Raw genomic sequence first — 25,681 nt, 5'->3', positions numbered from 1 at the left:
ATCACACAAAGACTAGAATATGCCATTGAGTTACTGGAAGGCCTTAAAGGGGTTTACCAAGTTAAAAATATTAAACACCTATCCGTAGAATAGGTCCTTAAAGGGGTCTCTGACTGGCTATTTCCGGCACTTCCATAGGCCAAAATAAAGAGTGAGGTACACTACCAGTTTAGCCCTGTCATGGGTAAGGATTGAGATCGAGATTGTTGCAGGCCACAGAGTTTGGACCAAAATCTATCACGTATCCTGTATACATCCCATAAATATTAAAGGAAATCTACCATCACATCCCATCATGATAAACCAGGGACACTTACTCATAGATCCAGGCACCGTGACTGTGGTAATCTCCTTAAATTTGTTATGCATGGCCTCCTTTCCTCTAATATCAACTTTTAAATTATGCTAATGAGCCTAATGGGCTCTGGGGGTGTTTCCAAAACCCCTTAGTGCCGTATCTTCAAAGTCTGTTAGCGCAGGTCCCTGCTGCTGCTAGATTACACGCGCAGAGTGAGAAAGCTGAGCGTGTGAATATCCAGTACTAGAGGCTCTGGTAACACCCCCATAGCCCTTCAGGCAAATTAGCATAATGTTAAAAGTAGATTTAAATAGATGCCTGGATCTATGAGTAATGTCCCTGGTTTATCGTGATGGATTTAAAAAGTAGATTTTCTTTTCACATAGAAATACCCCTTACATAAGGGTTTGTACCTATTTCCTGTTCATGTTTCAGTATAAACACAAATACGATCAGGCCAAGCTCCTCCCTGCAGCCTTTGAATTATTGTTCAAACCACAATTTGAAAGCCGTGTGTGAATGCAGCCTCAGGCACAGCTCCATTACGTTACATTCACGTATAATGTTCGAATTGCGTTTTGAAACCTTTGTGCACCCATGTACATCTTCATTGCAGTTTTATTATGTTTTTTAAGTTTATTTCATAATCATTGGTGTACATAGAATTTATCCTCACCCAAAATCAGAGTAAAATCTTAAATTTAAGAAGAAGATAAATGAAAGGGGTATTCTCTTCTGGGCGTTGACATCTGATTTAATTCATCATCCATACACATACATTTCTTCATTCGGATGTTATTAAATAAAAATACCTGTGTGAAGATAATTTCCCATAAATGTAGCCACATTGTCCCTTATATGTAGATTGTTGTCCTTGGATATGACCACCTCTGCTGGAGTGATTTCAGAAAGAAACTAATTGTTTTTGCATATGAAATGTCCTGCATGTGCCACAGCTGTCCTGTGGTAATGAAAACTGAATCCCTGTGGTCAGACAGGAGTCAACAGCACATGTCAGGCCACTGCTGGCAGAGTTCAGCGGTGGTCGTATCCAAGGACAGCTATCTTGTTTCTAATGGACAACGTGGCTACATTTGTGGGACATTATCTTCACACTGGTAGATTTATTTAATAATATCCAGCGGAAGAAATGTGTATATATAAATATATGGTAGATCAATGTAATTATATGTGAATACCCAGATGGGAATAACCGATTTAGCATTAAATTCCTTATTTGTGTGGCTCTAATACCTGTGGATAGAAATAGTGTAACATTTTTTTCATTGAGCACTTTGGTTATATCCACAATGACAATGTTAATATCTTGTATATATTTCTCAACAACAAAGTGCAAGACCAGCATAGTATTATAGAGAACAATACACAATGGTAATAAGGTGTAATTTATGACATTCTGGTAATAGGTCGTGTGACCCAGTGACACAGCAGCAACAGAGGAAACCTTTCGGGAAAAACAGGTTTTTAATGAACAACATCTGATTTAATGTATAACGCGGATAATAAAGGAAGTGAAATATGTATCAATCATGAGGATTCTGCTTTACAGTTTCATATTCAGGGCGGCCGTATACAATAACAGTGGAGCCCAGGTCACATATTTGCTATGTGCTTGGGTAAAGATAACTGAGTACAATTTGGGGCTGACGTAGGTTCATGGAAAAGTATCCCAAGCGTCTATTGGCTTGTCCATTTATATATGTTCTGTGGGGGGTGAAGATGCCTGGAAAGTGCGGTTTGAGTGGACCTACAACATCTACCCTGATGGGAGTCCTTCTCTGTATAATAAATACAGAACACAGGCCGGCAGCTGCGCAATCTCGGCTCCAAAGCCGGAGCTGCTGCGCATGCGCAGAACTCCAGCTTCATGGAAGAGTGCAAGCAGCTCCTTGTAGCTGTGCACTGAAGATGTCTGGGTAGGAGGATCAAAGAGGCTGCCCCTATGGGGTTTTCCATTAGAAAACCCATGAAATTATCTCTTCACCTTGAAACAAAATTTGACTATTATTCATGAGTAGTCAACATGGTGCAGGGCATGGAGTTCTACGCCGGAGCCATAGGGTCCCTTCTAATATGGCAATGGACTTCTGCAGGTAAATGTAGTGTATCTGTTAGGGCAGAATACAGGGTATGGCACTGCATGATCTGTGTAGTGGCCAATATCTGTAACTACAGGCTCTGCTCCCACTGCTGCCAGCTCCATATACTATGTTATGCCGTGCCAAACACAGATCGTACTGGAAATCTGGATTGACCACCAACTTTTTCTGCAATCTGATTGTGAGATGCAGTGTGAGCCCGGATAATCACTTCTATAGGTGCCATGTCAGCTAATACTTGTTTAATTTGTTTTATGCAGGTTTATGTTTAAAGAATTTGTACTGTGTTGTATTAGTCTGTAATCAGTGTATAATAAGACATGTTAGTTGGCAATTAAGTCCTAGATAATGAGATGTTGATCCCCCTTGTTCATTGATGGCGAACCTTTTAGCGGCCGAGTGCCCAAACTGCAACCCAAAACCCTCTTATTTATCACGAGGTGCTAACCAAAAATTAAAGTAGTAACTTAATCCTCCCTGTTCAACAACTTTCAATCATATTTGCCCCCTGAGGACAGCAACACAGTAGAAAGATGGAAAATTTTCATCATTTTAGCTTCTTTCCAGTGTCCCTCTGCACACAGAGAATCGTGGGGCCAGCAGGAGGATCTCCAAAGATAATTCGTCCCTGTCTTCTCATTCTTCCTCTTCCTACAGTCCCAAGTAGCTAAGTAAGTATCAAAATACAACTGAAAGCAGCATCTTCTAAGTTGCTTGGAACTGCAGGAAGATTCTTTGAGTCCTGTCTGGTGTGCTGGGGTGATGGCCCGGGTGCCCACAGAAAGGGCTCTGAGTGCCGCCTCTGGCACCCGTGCCATAGGTTCGCCACCTCTGCCCTAGGACAACCCTGAAGAAGACAATCATTGTGTTATGCATCAAGGCATGTATCTAGAATCTTCATGAGGTTCATGAATGGGCTTAGTGTAAGCTTGGTCATGGTTGGCTTGGTAGGGAGTAGAAAAAAAGGGAGAAATTCAAAAGAATTGAATTAGGAGACTGTGGAAGGTGGAGCCTTAGATGTTCCTCAGAGGTGGGAGAGGGAACAGTTAAAAACCATTCCGGTTAGGAGCAATGGGAATGAGAATCTATGGACTTTGTAATTGACCTCTGCAAACACAAGGGTTTTGAAGGTAGTAATTAACAAGTCCAATAGGACTTTGTTGGGTCCATACCTATGAAGCAAAGTTTGTTTCAGGCATAGGGGCTGTGATAGTGGGAAAGGAGTTAAGCCAGATCAGCTCTCCAACACCCTAGTCTAGTGGTGGCCAACCTATGGGTGCTAGAGGTGGCACTCAGAGAACTCTCAGTTGGCCATTGCCCCAGCATAAGATTCACTAGCCCGGACTTAAGGGATCCTCCTGCAGTCCCAGGTAGGCCAGGACGGGCCTCAATCAGCTTTATTTTGAAGTGAAGCATCCTGGAGGGAACTGCAGGAAGAAAGAGCAGGTGTGGACAGGGTCAGATTATAACTGAATTCCTTCTCTGGGCTCCATGATTCTTCCTGTTCAGAGGGTTCATAATGGATGGTGAAAGGTGTGGTACAACAACGAGCAAGAAGATAGGAATAAGTTACTGCTGAAATTGCTGTGTCGGCACTTTGCAATAAATAAGTAGGTTTTGGGTTGAAGTTTGGCCACTCGGTCTATACAAGGTTCACCACCACTGCCGTAGTCAAAGGTAAGTAAAAGTAGCATCAACCCTAAAGAGGGGTCAAGAGAGGATCTGGACTCTGATAAAACGTCAGATACTGCAGCCCCACCCATCTATTTCATATGATCCATAAAAGATCAGAAATAAGATAATTGCAAGCGCTTTCTCACAGTTTAGCAATGATATTTCCCAATTTCCATAGCGAATATGTAATTACCGGTAGAGTCACATGCCGGCCCGGGCACCATGCCAACGACTGGAGTAAACAAAAGGTTTAGAGCTACAATGAAGTATGAAGGGAAAGGAAAACTTTCCAGGGCCTTACAGGAGAAGTGATGTGAGACGTGACTGTGCCAGAGGTCGCAGGTTTTATTATGTATGGAGATCAGAGTATATAAAGAAATTCATTGAAATCACAGAAAATAACAATACAGGCGGTCCCCTAGTTAAAGACGGACCCATCTGCCCACTGTGACCTCTGGTGAAGCTCTCTGGATGTTACTATAGTCCCAGACTGCAATGATCAGCTGTAAGGTGTCTGCAATTATTGATAATCCTTGGTCCAATTACAGCAAAAAAATGTTAAACTCCAATTGTCACTGGGGCAAAAAAAAAAAATTGTCTGGATCTACAATTATAAAATATACAGTTTCGATGTACTTACAAATTCAACTTAAGAACAAACCTTTGGACCCTATCTTGTATGTAACCCAGGGACTGTAATGTGAAGTAGAGGAGTCGTACGTATCCTGTCATCTCCTTACAGGTGGAATCTCTCCAACGTCTGGGATCAAACATGAACAAATCAAAGTGGATTGTCGTGGCACATCCAAGTAAAGTTTTTTAATGGATGTTCAATAATGAAGCTTGATTTGACTTGGATGTGCCACAACAATCCACTTTGATTTGTTCACAGAATATAACAATTTGTGCTGAAGTAGCAAAAACACCATCACCTCCTGCTGTGTATTTATTGGATGAAGCTTCCTGCTCTGCCGCCTCCTGCTGGCACCTAGCATGAAAGCTTTTACCTCGATGTTAATAGTTTGTTCAACTTTTTGGAGCAGGAATCATCCTAAAAATCTCATTATTGATGTATTATATGAAGTGTTCCTGCAGGGGGCATGCACAGCCGGAAGTTGGTGAGGTGAAGCATCAGCCAATCACTGCACACAGGAAGTGATGTCAACTGCGAGAGCGTTATTTTGGCTTTTTTACTGCAATTTTTTTGCTATGGTTCAAGAGACAGCTTTATTTTTCAGTTCTATTGTAGAAGTGGATGTTCTTATCCTACTCCTTTGCTACATACATTTAGGCTACAGTATGTAGTTGGCTTATTTTTTACATTACAGTTTTGACACAAATTGGGCACATTTAATAAGGGCTTTGCACCAGTTTTTTGATGGACTTTGTACTTTCTTTTTAGTGTAAACTGATTGCGCAGGTATTTAAGAAGTGTCTGCGCCACAATTGTGTTGCACAGCTGCACTCGGCACCATGTGACACAAATTATGGGGTGTTCTGGTGCTCAGTTGGACCGTGCACCAGTCGGGCAGTAAATGGGAATTTTACTCACATATCTTCAGAAACCTTACAGCCTCAGGTCTTTCCAGATGACGTCATGGGGAGCAACGATCTCAGCCAAGATGGCAATGGCCTTTGGTCGTGAGTGCTACCGGTGGATGTTTCTTGCAATATGCAGCAAACACCAACCTTGTACTGAGAGGGCGCAGCCTGTGAGGCCTCTCTATACACCTGCAGCCGATGTGTGATGTACTAACACGTCATACATCTGTAAGGGGTTAAGGATTGTAAACCAATCACGCTTACATGCAGGATCTGCTTTAGCTTCTTATAGCCAAAAATAGGCTTTAAAAACTATGCTAATGAGCCTGAGGGGCTCCTGGCTCCATTGCTTTTAAATGATCCCAGAGTCCCTCAGGTTTATTTGCATAATTTTTAAATACTTTTTTTTTAAAACGAGGATATTAAAAACTAAAAAAAGAGTATATCCGGCCAGAGGGGGCACACACCAGCATGTAAGTGCGCTTGGTTTGCAATCCATCATCCTGGTGGTAGATGTCCTTTAAGAAAGATTATTCTGCATGACACAGCGCAGAACCCCATGATGTCATAAATTATATTAATGACTCCATTGCCCTTATTTATTCATCCTCAATATACCATCTTACATTTTAACCAAAACTTACAAGGATATTAACCAATAAAGAACATGTTGTCCTGAGGCACATGTTTCTAGGCTGGGCTTAGAAGTACCAGGTGCGGTCCGATACACTTTGGATGGGGGTTACAGTAGAGTTCAGTTAGATATAAAACTATGATGTCATCATTTTGGAGGGTTTAGAGGAAAAGCAAAATCCTAACTGTGGTAATAACATTCTAGAAAAAGATATAGTAGAAAACTCAGCAGTCAGCTATAGGTCTACATGCCCATTGTCCACCACAGATAATGCCCGCAGGGCCACAACAATGCGGGGGGGGGGGGGGGGAGGTTTTGCATGCTCTGCTTTTGGCAGCTCCACTCCTCAAAGATAGACACAAAAATGATCACAGTGTTCACGGAACACAACAGCAGATATCTACCATGAGAACCAGACACTGAGGGGTGAATATTTTGGAATATTTTTAAATAGGAGAACATTGACCCAGAGAACTCCTTTTTTTTTGGTATAACATTTCATCTTTTAGGCGACCAATAAACACATGTCCTATATGTCACCTGAATGTGAAGAAATCTTTATTTACATGCAAAGGAGATTTTCGGTGCACCTTTGCCGCGGCTACAAGGTTTAGGGCGTCCGTGTAACTTAGTTCCACAGGGGGAGCTGTTCTCATGGTCCTAGGGGCTGCAAATCAAGAATCAGTGGGCACACTGAATCACAAATGGACATGTGTGATAAAACTAGATACCCCCACAGTCACTCCCATGGTGCACTGAAATACTCATCTCCATATAAATATCCGGGATCATGTGGGATCTTGTCCTGGATTTCAGGATCTGTCCCGCTATCCCGGGGAGCAGGAGGTATGTCCCAGGTATCAGATGTATCTTTGTCTGGAGGAGTGGAATGCAATGTTGATGTAGGGAGCCGAAGGGGATGGTTGGATAACAGGGCATCACAAGTAAAGGTGGCATTAGATGAAGGAAGGGCAATACAAAATAGTGTTATAAGGTGGCTACAGAAAGATGGGTGTTGTAAGTAGGGGTTAAAATGAAGGAAGGAGAGCATTGTATGATGGTGGGCCACCTAAGAGGGGCCATTATAAAGTCTTGGGGGGGCCACAGGAAATTGGCATATTACAGAATGGGGGGCATCCTGTCAGCATAGTCTTGCCTTGATTCCCCCCCCCCCCCCCCCCCACACACACAAAAAAACTGCAGCCATTTGCTAAAGTTTTTTTGAACAATTGCAGCGCCAAACATTGTTTACAGTGGTTTATAGTGGTTAAGCAGCAGGATTTTGGCTAATGTGCTGATCGCTGGGGGTCTGACAACTGATCGTTTTGTTGTTCTAGTGTGGTAGTTTATATCCACCCTCTCCATTCATTCCCAATTAATTGAGTAATCCATTCAAGCTGTTCTCATGATCCAAGGGGGCAGAAGCAATCTCACCCTGTCGATCAGAAAGATTAACCTGTCACCTGTACTAAAGTAAGCAGCTCCTAGTGCTACAACAGATGCAGCAGTGTTACACTAGCAGATACTGCCGCGATGTACACTCGAAACGCCGGACCGCTCTCAAAGTGGTCTGGCGTATTCATGAGGGGGTGGGATTAGGAGCGGTGACTGTCGCATGACACTCGGCAGCCACCGCTGGCCTATGGAGTGGGCGTGGCGGTCTGGGGAAGAGGCCGCGCCTAGGACCACCCCCTGATGAATACACTGGAACGTTTCCAGCGCGGTCCGGCGTTTCTAGTGTACATCGCAGCAGTGTTTGTTAGCGTTATCAGAGGTTTCTGATAACGCTAGCAGTGTAACACTGCTGCGTCCATTGTAGCACTAGGAGCTGCTTACTTTAGTAACACCTCCTAGTGCTGTTTTTACAGGTGACAGGTTTTCTTTAGAGAGTTTGCGCCAGTTTTTTGTCCTACTGTGCACTGAAAAGTACGTGCAAACTGCTTGCACATGTATTTATGAAGTGCACAATCGGCCTGTGTGCCACATTTATTACTGCGACTCGACAAAATTGTCTATGTTAAAGGTGCACCAAAAAAAAAGTTGGTGCACTCTACCAGGACAGTGCAGAGGACACCAGATACCTGCAGAACATGCGCCAGAAATCCTAAATCTGGCGCCCCCTGCACACTACACTGGCAAACGGCACATAGTGCATTTTGCTCTGTTTTTGATAAATGTGGGCCTATTTCTGGTCTTTATTACAATCTATGCCTTGTTATTACTGTCAAACTCATTATAAATGATCCGCAACAATTCTGTGACCAAAAAAAACTAAAGATCCTGGCATTTTTTAGGCGCAGATACGATAATACATGTCCCCCAATATGTTTTATACATCTTCAATCTAATGAAGGGATTTTCAGATATTTTAAGTTTTTTTTCTCCTAAAAATAAGAAAAAAAATTATAGTTTTTTAATTTTTTTCAAAAAAATATTTCATTTCCAATCTCAGCCTGCGTAAATCTGCATATACTCCTTCTCTATAGTCCCGTGATTGTGTTCAATGACGCCATCTGTACGCGGAGGGGGTCCGTGTGCAGGAATGTAAACACCATGGAGGAAAACAAGAGTTTCCTAGAAAGCGCTGGCTGTTCTCAGGACGTTGTACTAGGAAAGAGGCGGTGGTCCTTATTGTCCAATCAGTGGTGACTATACAAGTCAATACGTCATGTGACCGGCCGAGCCTCTGCCATAGAGTCACTAATCACTACCATAGAGACCTGTGGGAATAGCCCATACAATGTATAGTACATTCCTATTGTATAGTTATGTCAGCACATTATTCCTGTTATCTGTGTGCATGGGGGACAACCACTCCCAAAATCTCCACTATACAACACTTACGCATTCATGAGTCTTTCTCTAAGACTTTTACAAGATACGTCTAGGGTTCTTCCAGTTGCACCTCTAATGCCGACCCTAATAGGGAGAAGGGACTAAAATATATTGGCTATAAAGGGACACCGCTCAGAGGTCCCCCTTCATCTGGTAGTAGTACATACATGAAATACTAGCCAAGAGGCATTCTGTGACCTGATTTTACCCCATTAAACTAGCAGCCCCCTCAAGTCAGGGAAATGCCCTGGTAGAATTCCCTCTTTTATGGGAAATTTTACTCATTTTCCATACAAAAAAAAAATCTCCTGCAAAGTCATGTGAAAATAAGCAGAGAAGGGTCTCATTTGCTTGAGATGAGTCAAGTTTAGAGGAAACATGCTTCAGGTGTCATTTTAAAGATAAGAATCTCATCTTTCAGATCACATCAGGCTTGTGGGTCTGTGATCCATAGAAATGGAGATATGAGCAGATATAGTAGTTGATGTGAGCAGCAGATGAAAATCCAACTCCTAACAGTCTGTATCTTCACAGTACCACAGGTCTGAAGAGATCTGTAAAATGAGATGCTTATCTTTAAAACGATACCTGAAGCATGTTGCCTCTAAACCTGACTCATCTCAAGCAAATATGACTCTTCTCCCCTCATTTTCACATGACTTTACTAAAGTATTTTTTTATTCAGTAAACAGATTTCACATAAAAGATGGAATTCTAGGGGTGACTAAAGTTGCACTCCCCCCTGCAGCCTCAAAACTTGACTCATCTTAGGTAAAATATGACTCTTCTCTGGTCATTTTTAAATGACTTTCCAGGAGATTTTTTTTTCTATAGGTAAATGGTGTGATTTCACAAAAAATGGACTTCTGGAAAGGACATTTGATCCTGAGGGGGCTAGTAGTCAAATGGGGTAAAATTTGGGGGAGATTTATCAAGGCTTATATAGTTTTCTGCACATTTGATATAACCAGATACACAAGGAGGCCGGAGCTTCTTGATATATCCAATGTGGCGGAGGGTGCGGTGAAACATTGTGCACTAGGTGCTCTAGCACCTGATAAATCCCCACATTGCTATCAATGTCACTACAGACACAGTGTTTACCCACCAGCTACAGAGGGAGCGTCAAACATTGAAATGAGTCCCCTATTACAGTAAAAGGTGTTTCTCCATTCCCCTACACCCTTTCCATAACACCTTTTCCTAAGCCTGGCACCGACCACAGTGGATTGAGATCTCTTTAGCCTCATATAAGCAAAGTGGTTGGGAAGCAGTGGCTGGGGTTATACAGGGCAGGCTTTGGTATAATTTATATCTACTTCAAAACAGCTTGGCTGTACCCAAAAGCTCTGAGGGTATTAAAAAATGAAAGATAAAACCTGTGTAATGGCCCGCTGGATGGGGCATTACGAACTAAACTGCTCCAGAGAACTGGTAATCATCTTAGGATAATCTAGCAATTGCCAAGGGATGTATAACAGCATCTCATGGTTATTTATGGTATTGCGGCTGAATTGCCATCTGACTGTGAGTGTAGGGTTAAAGTTTGCACGTCTGATAATAAATTGTTACCAAATATAAATCCTTCTCTGCAGCTATTGGTTGGAAGCCTGGAATTTTATAAATACTCCCTCTAGCTGTTTTTTAGGAGTGAGTCAGTCTAGCTTTCCATCATCACATATCAGTAATTCTTCAGAGAAAATCAGCCTCTAGTTGCTGTCTCCGCTCAGAGGGCTTCACCCTCAATAAGACATCCCTCCACAGAGCCTGCCTCAAATTGCCACCCAAGCCACTAATCTTATCCTCCAGCCCCAAACTACAGGATCAGGGCTGTGAGTTACACCCAGACTGCAACCCAGCCATCAGCTGCCTCGTGGACCCTGCAGGAAGGACCTTCTTCAGCCTGTTACCCATCGCTATGTTGGAGCCTGTGAATAGAGAGACTGTGAGTTTTATGTTCATAACCTCTGTCTCCTCTGTATTCCTTGGCTGCTACTATCATCACAAGCCTCCTCTTCATCAGTCTCCCAGGGATCCCTTCACCACACTTACATCGGGAGTCCCCCAGGGGAAACCTTCCATTATATTGTGCCCCTCCTCTTCTTGCATCTTCTCACTGGCCCTGCCCGGGACGGAAGAGGCCTTTTCACCTGGACCAAGGTATCCGTGACCCAGCTAGCGCTAGGCCATGCATCAACCCAGCCACCCAGTTACCAGGTCAATCCAGCTGCCCCAAAAACCAAAAAGTCAGTTCCAGTGGGAGGACATTTTACCTGTAAAGGGGAAAACTGCTAAAAAATACAGATATAGAATAACCAGTTGTAGTCTGGTTCCCTTTGTACATATGGCGCATCTCCATATACACTCCATATACACTAACACTTAAATCACAGTGGCTTAGTGGTTAGCATTACAGCCTTGCAGTGCGGGGGTCCTGGTTTCACGTCCCAGGGTCAACATCTGTAAAGAGTTTGTATGTTCTCTCTGTGTTTACGTGGGTTTCCTCTGGGTCCTCCGGTTTCCTCCCACACTCCAAAACATACTGGCAGGTTGATTAGATTGTGAGCCCCATTGGGGACAGGGACTGATCTGGTAAGCTCTGTGCAGCGCTGCGTAATCTGTATGCGCTATATAAATAAAGAATTCTTATTATTAAATCTCTGTAAAAGAGATGATTATCTTCAGACGTCTATGAAACTGCATAGTATTTCTCTGTGCGTCAATTCTCAGTTTGCACAGCAAATCCAATAAGATGAAGCATCAGGACATAATAATTATAAATCCTAACATCATTTTACACTATAAAACTGCATAACAAGTTCATCCCCAGCCTGTCTTGTGATCTGGTCACTGCTACATTTGTAATAATCCTTCTTGCTGCTGCACTGAATCCTCCACTAGTAGTTAAAAGAAATCTACCATCACAATCCATCCTGATAAACAAGGGACACTTACTCATAGATCCAGGTCCCGGGACTGTGGTATCTTCTTATATTTCTTATCCATGGGCTCCGTCCTTCTAATATCAACTTTTAAAATTATGGTAATGAGTCAGAAGGGCTCTGGGGGGGTGATACTAGAACCCCGACGTGCTGCAGATTCGAAGGCCATTATAATGTGCATGGAGCACTTTCCCCCTCCCCCTGTGTGCTGAAACTTCATGCGCTGCAGTTAGATTAAATCAGGCAGAGCGAGGGTTGAGGTACAAAGGGGGAGACGGTGTTATAGCCTGTGAAGCTTCAACACGGAGGGGTATCCCCAGGAGACTTTATAGCCTATTAGCATGATTTTAAAAGTTGATATTAGAAAAAAAGGAGTCACATCACCCCGATCTATGAGTAAGTGTCCCTGGTTTTTCATGATGGATTTTGATGGTAGATTTCATTTAATAGGGGTTTTCTGGGTTTAAGATATTGATGCCCAATCTCTAGCCTCTATTTAGTAGGGTTCCCGTGCTTGACATCAACACAGCAGGGCTTCCTCTGTTCCAGGTTAGGGATACTGATGACCTCTGCTTATTGCCACCCTTCTGGCACTATCCCCTGTGCTGGACTTGTAGCTGGACTTATGGATCATCCACTGCTAGAAGCAATAAAGCTGCCATTGCTTGTCACAAAACATTAAGAGGAAACCTGGTCACAGCCCCCCCCCCCCCCCCCCCGATAATCACCTGATTCATTGTAATGACCAAATACGTGCTGGAACCTAAGTAAAGTGCTATTAATTACATAGAGGGGGGCGAGGTGCAGCATAATACATTACTGTGGTCACATAACACCCCGCAGTGCAGTACACAGCGGATGCTTGTGATAACTGGCACCTCATTTACTGCCAGGACATGAAAGTTGGCATCTGTATAGGAACCCTACGTCATTGCTGAGCTTAAAGACTAAGTGTGCCTAAGGGGTTTAATGTCACTTTCTTAAAGAGACAGAGGGGGAGTTGCTTTTCTTTTCAAAAGCTGGAAAAACACATATTAGAGAGCAAAGGTCTGGAGAATTCCCAATATATGACCTTAGTAGGGGAGAGGCATCCTACAGTGGACTGTCCTAATGATGGAGCTGACCTATCAGGACATAGGTCTAGTTTGGTGTTGAGCTCGAAGATGGTATCAGATGGGTTCGGAAATAATCTTCCTCAAGTGGTCCCATTCTCATGAAGAGCTTTAGACCATGTTAGTTGTCAGATCTTATTGTTTTTGGGCTTTGAGTTCAAGAAAAGATCTTCCTATCTATAAATTTGCATGAAAAATTTGTAGCTATGTCAACCCGTGAAGCACAATCTGCGGCCGGCGGAGTGGACGGGCTTGGGTCGTTGGACCTACCGTAGATTTGCCTGGCTTCCACTCCGTCTGCCATATACATAAAGAGGCCTAAGGCTCTTGATATATCTGGAGGGAGGCCGGGGGTGTCCACTATTATAGTCCGGCATAGGAGCGTCAGCGTATAATACACTTTCCCCAAATTCCCTTTCCTGTGGATAAGGATAAGGACCGTCAGTTGCACAACCCCTACAAGTCTATAAAGGTATTTTTTGTAAACTGCAACCACAAAGTTTACTGTGCCTTTAAGAGTATTTATTAGCTGTTTTTTGTAAACTGTAACCATAAACTGTAACATGTTCATAACCATCAGCAGGTTTTGTGAAGCTTTAGATCGCTTCTTAAATGGGAACCCTTATCCACCTGCATAAAGGCAATGGAATCCCTCATTGTATTACGTATACAAAATGCAGAACAATTTTACAATAAGATCATCATGTGACGCCTCATAGTAAGAGAATCTCAGTACAACCCAGACAGGTAGTAAATAATAGGTCTGGTTAAAGACGAAAAATAAGATGTGCTGAGCCTGGGGCCCGGGGAAGAAGAATGTACACAACAGCTTCATACTGTGACATCACGTATCACAGGGAACAACGTGTTCATGTAATCACAAGGTAGACGGGTGTGATTCAGTACCTTGGGCATTATCTGCTGGCATCGTGTTACTGTCTACGGTAATGGACGCTGCCATATATGTACATATGTATCACCCCCCTGGCACCTGTCTGTGTGACGTGAAAGATGTATCACACCATTATACATAGTACACAAGATCTAACACCCAGACTGTATAACACTAATCACATTAACCCTTTTGCTGACCAAGCGCACGTAAAAAGAAATCCCTTAATATAGTTTTATGAGGGCTTGTTTTTTTTTCTGTGCAGGTTTGCAGGGTTTAATGGCATCACTTTGGGGTCTATACACATCATTGACTAAATTTGAATAAACTTTTTCAAGGAGTGAAACTGCAATCCTCTAATTGTTTTCTACATTATCAAATTGTGTGATATAAATAGCAGGATACATTTATCCTCTGGATTAATACGATTACAGCCCTACCATGTAAGATTTTTGTTCTTAAAGTGGTTGTACTGGCTAAATAAGTTATTCTTTATATACTAGATAGAGGATAACAAGCTGATCAGTGGGGGATTGACCCCCTCCGATCACGAGAATGGGACTAACTGCAATCCAGAGAGCAGGAGCTCTGTACTCGATAATGGGTGGAGCATCAGTATGCTCCATTCAATTGTATGGTGGTGTCAGAAATTGCTGAGCATTGCGCTCACCTATCTCTGGAACTCACATAGACAGTGAATAAGAGTGATAACCCGGGTTCTGAACCAAAACTTCCCTGTGTGAATGAGGCCTTTTAAGTAATTGTTAAATCGTGGTAGCTGAAGACACTTTGTTTACACGCTCTGTATTTGTAACCCGCTTTTATTTTTGCTAGGGATGTAATGGATCCTTACAGTGGGATATAGGAGATGTTTTCTTGGTGATGGTAGTAGTCCTTCCTCCCCCATAGTGGATTCCATCCCTACTATGGCCGAATATATGCAGCGAGCCGGGATGACAGGTTTTGTGAAAGACAAGTTCAACAAGTTCAGTCTAAGTTGTCCATCATCCCCGGGTGGCCCATTGTACACAGGAGATGCCTGAGGTCACTTGGTTCATACAGTTAACCCTAATAATAAATCATACAGTATGTATCCTTTACATATCAGATTATAGGAGTGGATTTATCTCAAATTTTTGCGCCTTTTTACACCCAGTTTCAAGGTTTGCGCCTAATTTGTCTTTGTATTTCTCCGGCTTCCAGATGTTTTGCCTTATTTGACATTGATTTGCTCCTAAATGGGTGCAGATAATTTCACAATAACACGCCAGTCCTGACCATGCTTAGGAAATTAGTGCAACAAAATGGCACCTTTTTTAAAATTTATGCCTAATAAGGCTAAAAAAAACCCTGCATTTGACAAAGAACCAAAATGACAAAGACAAATGAGGTGCAAAAAAATAGACCCACAAAAGGCGCAAAAAGAGCTCAGAAAAGGGAGGAAATAAAACAAATGACCCCCATAGTTTTTACATAGTGTATGAGAATGATAGCAAATACTAGAATGTATCTCGTTATAGATATATAATAAATCTTTTCAGTTCTGAGATCATAGCTGTAGTGAGTTTCCCCCCAACTGCAAATTACAGACAATCCCTTTATGATTGGAAGCCACATTCATAGATTTTGGTGCCTGCAGACATGTCTTCATCTCTGTGCATGACATCTACACACTGCGCCCCTAAGAAAACCACAGTTATTTATAGTATAAGTCCCTTGGATAACAACACTGTGCTCCTAAATCATATATACCTCTAACAAAACAACTGAGCACACTGCCCCCCCCCCCCACATAAAACATCCACCAAGTGGCCCCTGCAATGTACTATGATATATACTATATGCCACCTGATCAAATGATCATATACTACCCCCACTAGATCACCAATGTAAATACTGTAATCCTCCAGCCCGGTGATGGTTTCTGATAGGACTGTAATAGCGGATAGCATTGGATCCTGTGTGCACATAGCTCCCGGCGCACGTGACCCCACAACATACCGATGCCTTGTTTTTGCTGATTTGCTGCCAAATGTTGTAACTAATTATAGACATTTTTTCTGTCAGCGATTTATACATATGAACGTCCACTCTGCATAGAAGTCAGACCCTTCCTGAGGCCCCTGCTCCATGTATTAGATGTAAACATGTTTTGTTCCAGACTGATCCTGGCACATTCACCATCTTAAAGGGATCTCCGAGATTCATGTATATAAAGGGGATTCTATGGTTGCTATGGACGACAGAGAGTTCCTTTTAGAACATTAGATATTTAGAATATCTCACTTTCTGTTTTATGCTCTGAGGTCTCTGCTTATTTACAATCATCTTTATATATTGGAGGCAGCTTAGATACAGCTGCTCAGCTTTATGTGTGGTAATGTCCTCTAAAATGGCAGCTTAGATACAGCAGCTTTGCTCTATTACTGCTAGATACCTGGATAAAACCTGGATATGTATGTAAGACATCTCTATAATGACAGCTTAGATACAGTGGCTGAGTGCTGTGTATGTAAGACATCTCTATAATGACAGCTTAGATACAGTGGCTGAGTGCTGTGTATGTAAGACATCTCTATAATGACAGCTTAGATACAGCGGCTGAGTGCTGTGTATGTAAGACATCTCTATAATAGCTTAGATACAGCGTCTTGGTGCTGTGCATATAAGACATTGCTAAAATGGCAGCTTAGATACAGCGGCTTAGTGCTGTGTATGTAAGACATCTCTATAATGACAGCTTAGATACAGCGGCTTAGTGCTGTATATGTACGACATCTCTATAATGACAGCTTAGATACAGCGGCTGAGTGCTGTGTATGTAAGACATCTCTATAATGACAGCTTAGATACAGCGTCTTGGTGCTGTGCATATAAGACATTGCTAAAATGGCAGCTTAGATACAGCGGCTTAGTGCTGTGTATGTAAGACATTTCTATAATGACAGCTTAGATACAGCGGCTTAGTGCTGTGTATGTAAGACATCTCTATAATGACAGCTTAGATACAGTGGCTAAGTGCTGTTTATGTGAGACAGCGCTATAATGACAGCTTAGGTACAGCGTCTTTGTGCTGTGTATGTAAGACATCTCTATAATGACAGCTTAGATACAGCGGCTTAGTGCTGTCTATGTAAGACATCTCTATAATGACAGCTTAGATACAGCGGCTAAATGCTGTGTATGTAAGACATCTCTATAAGGACAGCTTAGATACAGCGGCTTAGTGCTGTCTATGTAAGACATCTCTATAATGACAGCTTAGATACATCAGCTTTGTGCTGTGTATGTATAATGGCAGCTTAGATACATATAGAGCACTAAGCCGCTGTATGACATCTCTAGAATCACCGCTTAGACATAGCAATTCTGCTCTGTTTGGTGCAATAGCTTTCTATATTGGCAACTTAGATACAGCAGCTCATCTCTGTATATAGTAGATTCTTCTTCAATGGCAGCCTAGATACATCTTTATGGATGGTGGTTACAAATACATCTAAGATTAGTTACAATCGTTCAACTGTGTACATGTACCTCTATAACAGCAGCTTAGATACAGCTGATCAGTGTAAAGTAGATAACAATAACAACAGCTTAGATACAGCTGCCCAACTCTGTTTATGGTATGAACTTTTATCATTACAGATTAGATACAGCACTGCAGCCTTCTATACGGTAGATACATCTATAATAGCAGCATGGGGCCAGATGTATCACTGTTCTGCATCACGTCTCGTTATTCTGCCTATATTCTGGTGCATTGTTGCGCCAGAATTATCACAAGTTACATTCATCTGTGATGAGTTGAGTTCCTGCCTCTTATTAATCACTTTACTTTAGGCGCAGTTTAGGCGCAATGTTAAATTCGGGCTCTTACATATGATCCTCCTACAAGCTCCTCTCTGCTTCTCCCGCACCCCAGAATGAGAATGACCCTCACAGCAGCACCCAGATGTGTGACACCCTGCACCCAGTGACCTCCTCAGCAGTGGCTTCTCCTTGAGGGGATCCCCCAGTGCAGATCTCCTGCTGCCCCCCTGTAATTCTGCACAATATCCCCCTCAGACACCAGTGTGATCATCCTGCTACACAGGGGACACTTCTCTGTACTGTCAGCAAAATCCTACAAACTTCTGTTCTATCCTGCTACACGGGAGACACTCCTCTGTATCTGCAAGCTCCTACTCCTCTTCTCTTCTGCTCTGAGCTGCTGCTTTTTCAGATTGTTTAGTAAATAGAAGATCATGAACGGTAAACAGAGGCTACACATATGGGGGGGATTTACTAATTCTGGCGCAAGCACGTCTGTCGGCATCGGAGATCAGTCTCTGGAAAGCACAGCCCGATGTATTAAAGTGGCTCACGGCTGTCTTTTTCCTGGTCTATTGTGCGCCAAAAAATGCGCCTAAAAATGCTTACAAAATACACATAAATGTGACTGATAATGTGGAAAAGTTAGGCCACGACCACTGGCGCCAAAAAAGGACGGAGGAGTCGGGATAGTCGGAAACATCTGTTCTTTCTGGTGCAAACTCATTATAAATGATCCGCAACATTTCTGTGCCCAAAAAAACTAAAGATCACAGCATTTTTAGGTGCAGATACAATAATACATCTGCCCCATAGTGTCTGTAGTGTCTGCTGAGCTCTGCTGCTGAGGATAAGCTGCTCTGCACAAGAGCTCAGTGCTGCTTCTCAGTTTACGCCACCTTCTGGCTGTAGTGTTTTGGCGCCTAAATAAACAAGTTGCTAATGATGAATGATTATGTATTGGTAGGATAAATTAGGGAAACATGGTTATTTTTCAACTAGTTTGGTATTTAGGCGCAAAAACAACAGAAAACACAAGTAATACATCTGGCCCTAGATACTCACCTGTATACATGTTAGATACATCTATAACAGCAGCTTAGATACAGCTCTATGTAAGGTAGATAACATAAAGGCAGCTTAGATGGAGCGGCTTAGCTCTATGTATGGTAAATACAAAAACTTCTAAGATAGCAGCTTAGATGCAACTGCTCAACTTGATACATGGTAGATAACTCTGTAACAGTAGTTTAGATACAGTAGCATAGCCCTGTGTACGGTAGATACCTTTATAATGGCAGCTTAGGGACAGCATCTCAGTTTTATGTATGGTAGATAATTAAAATGAATTATCAGTAAAGGTGTGCTATGATCTCCGGCCACAAGGTGTCACTGTTCCCTCTCACTATGAAGTCTATATTAGTCAGTGCTAATTTGCTCAATCAGGATTAAAAACAAAAATCCTGTGTTTTACTAATTATCACCCTTTTGTGCTTATTGATGCATACTACCTCTCATATTACTAATTATCAGTCCATCTTATGTTTATTGGTAAATTATAATATATTCATAATGCAGAATATAACATCTCACGTTACTTTCTGACATTCTTCAGGTTCATTATTAACTCTCTTGTTTAATCTCTTGGGGAAAATTCCCTCCAAGAAAAGGATTTGCTATTTGACTTTAGAGTGTGGGCATATAGTAAGACTTCCCTGTAGTAGATGGTATGTAAGGCGGTGTTCACACTCACTGTTTGTGTTGTATTTTGGCTCATTGTATAACACAGCTTTAATTACTCTCTGTGATATATAACGAACCATGCACCTGTGTGACATCACATGACCAGGGATATAACGAGCCGTGCACCTGTGTGACATCACATGACCAGGGATATGACAAGCTGTACACCTGTGTGACATCACATGACCAGGGATATAATGAGCTGTGCACCTGTGTGACATCACATGACCAGAGATATGATGAACCATGCACCTGTGTGACATCACATGACCAGGGATATGACAAGCCGTGCACCTGTGTGACATCACATGACCAGGGATATGACAAGCTGTACACCCGTGTGACATCACATGACCAGGGATATAATGAGCCGTGCACCTGTGTGACATCACATGACCAGAGATATGATGAACCATGCACCTGTGTGACATCACATGACCAGGGATATAACGAGCCGTGCACCTGTGTGACATCACCTGACCAGGGATATAATGAGCCGTGCACCTGTGTGACATCACATGACCAGAGATATGATGAACCATGCACCTGTGTGACATCACATGACCAGGGATATAACGAGCCGTGCACCTGTGTGACATCACATGACCAGGGATATGACAAGCTGTACACCTGTGTGACATCACATGACCAGAGATATGACGAGCCTTGCACCTGTGTAGCATCACATGACCAGGGATATAATGAGCTGTGTAGCTGTGTGACATCACATGACCAGGTATATAACAAGCCGTGCACCTGTGTAACATCACATGACCAGGGATATAACAAGCAGTGCACCTGTGTGACATCACATGACCAGAGATATGACAAGTCTTGCACCTGTGTAACATCACATGACCAGGGATATAATGAGCTGTGCACCTGTGTGACATCACCTGACCAGGGATATAATGAGCCGTGCACCTGTGTGACATCACATGACCAGAGATATGACGAGCCATGCACCTGTGTGACATCACCTGACCATGGATATATTAAACTGTGCACCTGTGTAACATCACGTGACCACTGAGCAGGAAGTAAACAATAGAATTCTGTACAGAATTCTATAGAATGACAGCAAGCAGAGATCTAGAAAACCTTGGGGAATTGATACAGAAAGTATATTGGAAAATTATGTAGCTTTTCATTACACAAACAATATCAATTATTTGCTGAAAGTGGACAACCTCTTTAACTCCTTTGTTACCAGAAATGTTCCAGAATTAGAACACCTCCCACCCCACCTCTGTGTAGAGCTCCCACCAGTACAGGAGCACTGAATAGCATTTTTAGCTAAGCAGCCATATGCATGTGTCAATTGGGAAGTATATAGCACTGCTTGAAGTGCTACAGACATACATCATATCATTCTGTATGGTATCAGTAGGTAACAAGAAAACACACACAGAGAGCACCACCTATGTGCTATGAACTCAACTTTGAAAAAAAAAGTTTGAAAAAGAGGACAAATTGCCCTTTTTACAACTTTTATAACTTTTATAGTTATGCAATCGCGGGATATAAAAAAAGAAATCCTGAGGACAGTCATTGGACAGCCTCCTTACAGAGCTCTCCAGATAGTCTCTATACATGGCAATAATCTGTGTGTATAGGCTTGAAAAGGTTTCCAGAAATACTGCTCACTACATGAGAAGAAAGGAGCAAAAAATGGGATAGTTTTTCTTAATGAATAATATTGCACCGTTTTCTATTATCACCAGCAACATTCATTTCTAAATATAAAAACAACGCCTCAAAGGTTAAACTAGGCTTTCATTTCTCCAACCCCAGTAACTCCAGATTTTTGGAGGTGAGTCACTACATAAAGTAAGAACTTCCTGATGGCGTATGAAGTGTTTAGTATAGCGGTACAAGAGCCTAGAAGTATCTATATTCTGCTTCTATTCATAAGATTGTTCTATTTCTGGGGCACTTTCTCTGCTCATGACTTAGATACTTTGATTAAAAGGTTTCCTTTCTATTCTTTGTATTATCTCTTCGGAAATGTTAATGCATTCTGTGTTCTGTAATTGCTCTCTGGGCAACTACAAAATGCGTCTACAATACGTATTAGAATGGCTTGTAGTTTACAGTAAACAGCTGGTGAGCGAACAGATGGATATATGTTTCCAATTGGCAAAAAAAGCAACATAATACATATAGGGGGGGGGGGGGGTATCATATGTATTATACTTTTCACATAGTCTTATCATATCATAGTCATGGTTTGAAAAAAGACACTTGTCCATCAAGTTCAACCAAGGAAGGGAATGGATTGGATGAGGAAGGGATTTAGGGGAAACAATTCTATATAACATAACCATCAATGTTATTTAGGTGTAAAAAGGCATCTAGACCCTTCTTGAAGCTCTCTGCTGTCCCTGCTGTGCCAGCGCCTGAGGCAGGCTATTCCACAGATTGACCGTTCCCATAGTAAAAATCTCTGTCATCTTTGGTGATTAAACCTTATTTCCTCCAAATGGAGACAGTGCCCCTGCGTGTTTTGATTTGATTTAATCTGAAACAATTTACCACCATATTTTTTGTATGGACCATTAATATATTTATATAAATTAATCATGTCCCTTCGTAGTCGTCTCTTTTCCAGACTAAATAAATCTAGTTGTTTTAATCTTTCCTCATAACGAAGACCCTCCATACCCCTTATCAGTTTCGTGGCTCTATGTTGAATCCCAGACTGCCCCCAACCTTACATGCCCGGCCTGGCATAGAATTGCGCTATCACCTGTGCCAATTCCTGGCACGGGCTATAGGTAGTGCGCAGGGATGGGTCAGGGGTCCACACTGCTACCAGCAGTGCCACCTTTATGTTCACTGGATAAGGAAGCAGCATAGAAAGAAAATGAAGAACCTGCTCCGGATCATGGTTTCCACATTACTCCAGTACTTACGGTTTCGAGCCCTGTTTATGGCAATAAATTTAGGGGGATCACAGGACCCACTTCATCCAGTGAGATGCCTACTCAGACAGGGAACATGACTTTTTTGCGTTTTTAATAGGGGAATACGTTTATTCTCCCCTGGTCTGAGGAGACCACTCATTGGATGAAGTGGGTCTCTTGATCATTACGTAATTTAAGGGTCCGAAACCAGAAATATTGACATGACACAGGAACCGGGAGTTAGAAATTTCCACAACCGGAAGCAGGAACCTTGAGTTGAGAAACCCTTTTGATGATCTATCCTATGAAGATGGCACTGAGAAGGCCCCTGTAAGGAAAATCTACCATCAAAATCCATCATGATAATCCAGAGACATTACTCATAGATCCAGGCACCGGGACTGTGGTAATCTTCTTATATTTGTTATCCATGACTTCCTACATTCTAATATCAACTTATGATAATAACTTAAAATTATGCTAATGAGCCTGAAGAGCTGTGGCGGGGGTGTTTCCAGGTCAGTGATGTCTTTACACTTGCTGTTACAATGAGCAGCGCAGGTCTCCCCCCCCCCCCATTTGCAGTTTCTGATGCTGCTATATTTTTCACAGGCAGGGGAAGGAGGAGACATGGCCTGATTATTGTAACAGCCTGTGAATCTGCAGGACTGAGAGGCTCTGGAAGTACCCACTAGAGCCCCTCGGGCTCATTAGCATAATTTTAAAAGTTCATTTTAAAAGGAAGGAGGCCATAGCTAACAAATATAAGATCACGGTGCCTGGATCTATGGGTAAGTGTCCCTAGTTTATCGTGATGGATATACCTTTTCACTTTCCTTATACTATTGTTTTATGGAAAGTTGTTTAGAGCTTCATATACAAATGGGGAATGGTCACACATTATCGTGTTTGCTTTTCGTAAAACATGTCCTCTATATCTCAATGTTAGATGAGTCACTTTGGTTGGATATCCATTTTTCCTACTCCCACCCTGTTTACATCTCTATCCGTCCTGTATTACCGAAATGAAAGAAAACAAGCAGATTTTTTCTGTCCTTTCTGTAAATATTTTTGGCAGAATCGATAGAAACAGCATTTCACTATCCAGCAGCACTGCTAACAGGAGGTGGGGGGCGAAGATCAAAATCACTGGAGTTTTGGCTACTGTAATACACACAAGGGAATGCATTTTTGTACATATTTTTTAAGCCCTTTTATATATTTTTTTATTGGCTCTACTTTGGTGTGAGTTTACCCTAATTTTTCAATTGTTGTTGAAAACGTGAAGGCAGATATGTGTCCAGCGATTATCCATTATCAGGGGGCAGTGAGGCTGGTTATTGCTATACGGGGCACTATATTACTTCTGGTATGTGGGCACTCAGGCAGGTTTTATTATGTGGTGCAGTCTGCTTGGTGAGCACTGAGGCTGGCTGTACTATACGTGCACTATTTTACTTCTGATGTGTGGGCACTGAGGCTGGCTGTACTATATGGGCACTATTTTACTTCTGATGTGTGGGCACTGAGGCTGGCTGTACTATATGGGCACTATTTTACTTCTGATATGTGGGCACTGAGGCTGGCTGTACTATATGGGCACTATTTTACTTCTGATATGTGGGCACTGAGGCTGGCTGTACTATATGGGCACTATTTTACTTCTGATATGTGGGCACTGAGGCTGGCTGTACTATATGGGCACTATTTTACTTCTGATATGTGGGCACTGAGGCTGGCTGTACTATATGGGCACTATTTTACTTCTGATATGTGGGCACTGAGGCTGGCTGTACTATACGGGGCACTATTTTACTTCTGATATATGGGCACTGAAGCTGGCTGTACTATACGGGGCACTATTTTACTTCTGATATGTGGGCACTGAGGCTGGCTGTACTATATGGGCACTATTTTACTTCTGATATATGGGCACTGAGGCTGGCTGTACTATAAGGGCACTATTTTACTTCTGATATGTGGGCGCTGAGGCTGGCTGTACTATACGGGGCACTATTTTACTTCTGATATGTGGGCACTGAGGCTGGCTGTACTATATGGGCACTATTTTACTTCTGATATATGGGCACTGAGGCTGGCTGTACTATACGGGCAGTATTTTACTTCTGATATGTGGGCACTGAGGCTGGCTGTACTATACGGGGCACTATTTTACTTCTGATATGTGGGCACTGAGGCTGGCTGTACTATATGGGCACTATTTTACTTCTGATATGTGGGCACTGAGGCTGGCTGTACTATATGGGCACTATTTTACTACTGATATGTGGACACTGAGGCTGGCTGTACTATATGGGCACTATTTTACTTCTGATATGTGGGCACTGAGGCTGGCTGTACTATATGGGCACTATTTTACTTCTGATATATGGGCACTGAGGCTGGCTGTACTATAAGGGCACTATTTTACTTCTGATATGTGGGCACTGAGGCAGGATTTATTATGTGGTACTGATGCTAGCTCTTGGCCATCAGTGCCCACATAGCCTGTTGACCATATTGTCACTTCGATAAGGGGTACTGAATCTGGTGCTACTATGTGGGGCACTATCTTACTTCTGCTTAGTGGGCACTGAGGTTGGCGCTACTATGTTGTTCACTATATTTCTGCTTTGTGGGCACTGATGCTACCTCTACTATGTTGGCCTTTAGGTTATTTCTATAAGGGTTACCGAGGCTGGTGCTAGTATTTGGGGAACTATATTACTTCTGCTCGGTGGGCACTGAGGCTGGCGCTACTATGTGGGGAACTGATAATAATAATTCCTATATTTATATAGGGCACACAGAATACACAGCACTCCACAGAGCTTGTCAAATCAGTCCCTCTCCCCATGGTGCTCACAATCTAATCAACCTACCAGTATGTTTTGGAGTGTGGGAGGAAACCGGAGGACCCGGAGGAAACCTACACAAACACAGAGAAAACATACAAATAGAGATGAGCGAACATACTCGTCCGAGCTTGATGCTCGATCGAGCATTAGCGTACTCGTAACTGCTCGTTGCTCGGACGAGTATTTCGCCCGCTCGAGAAAATGGCAGCTCCCGCCGTTTTGCTTTTTGGCGGCCAGAAACAGAGCCAATCACAAGCCAGGAGACTCTGCACTCCACCCAGCATGACGTGGTACCCTTACACGTCGATAGCAGTG

At 42.5% G+C, this 25,681-nt stretch overlaps 1 protein-coding gene across 3 annotated transcripts in view; it reads right to left on the bottom strand.

Annotated features, from left to right (window-relative positions):
* The window catches only part of LPIN1 (lipin 1), a 122,953-nt gene that overhangs the window by 77,086 nt on the left and 20,186 nt on the right, over nt 1-25,681 (bottom strand). The gene's annotated exons all lie outside the window — the stretch shown is intronic.

The sequence above is a fragment of the Engystomops pustulosus genome, chromosome 3, assembly GCF_040894005.1.
Source record: "Engystomops pustulosus chromosome 3, aEngPut4.maternal, whole genome shotgun sequence".
Classification (NCBI taxonomy): Eukaryota; Metazoa; Chordata; class Amphibia; order Anura; family Leptodactylidae; genus Engystomops; species Engystomops pustulosus.
Note: the sequence above shows the minus strand (reverse complement) of the source record. Positions and strands in the feature narration are given on the sequence as shown.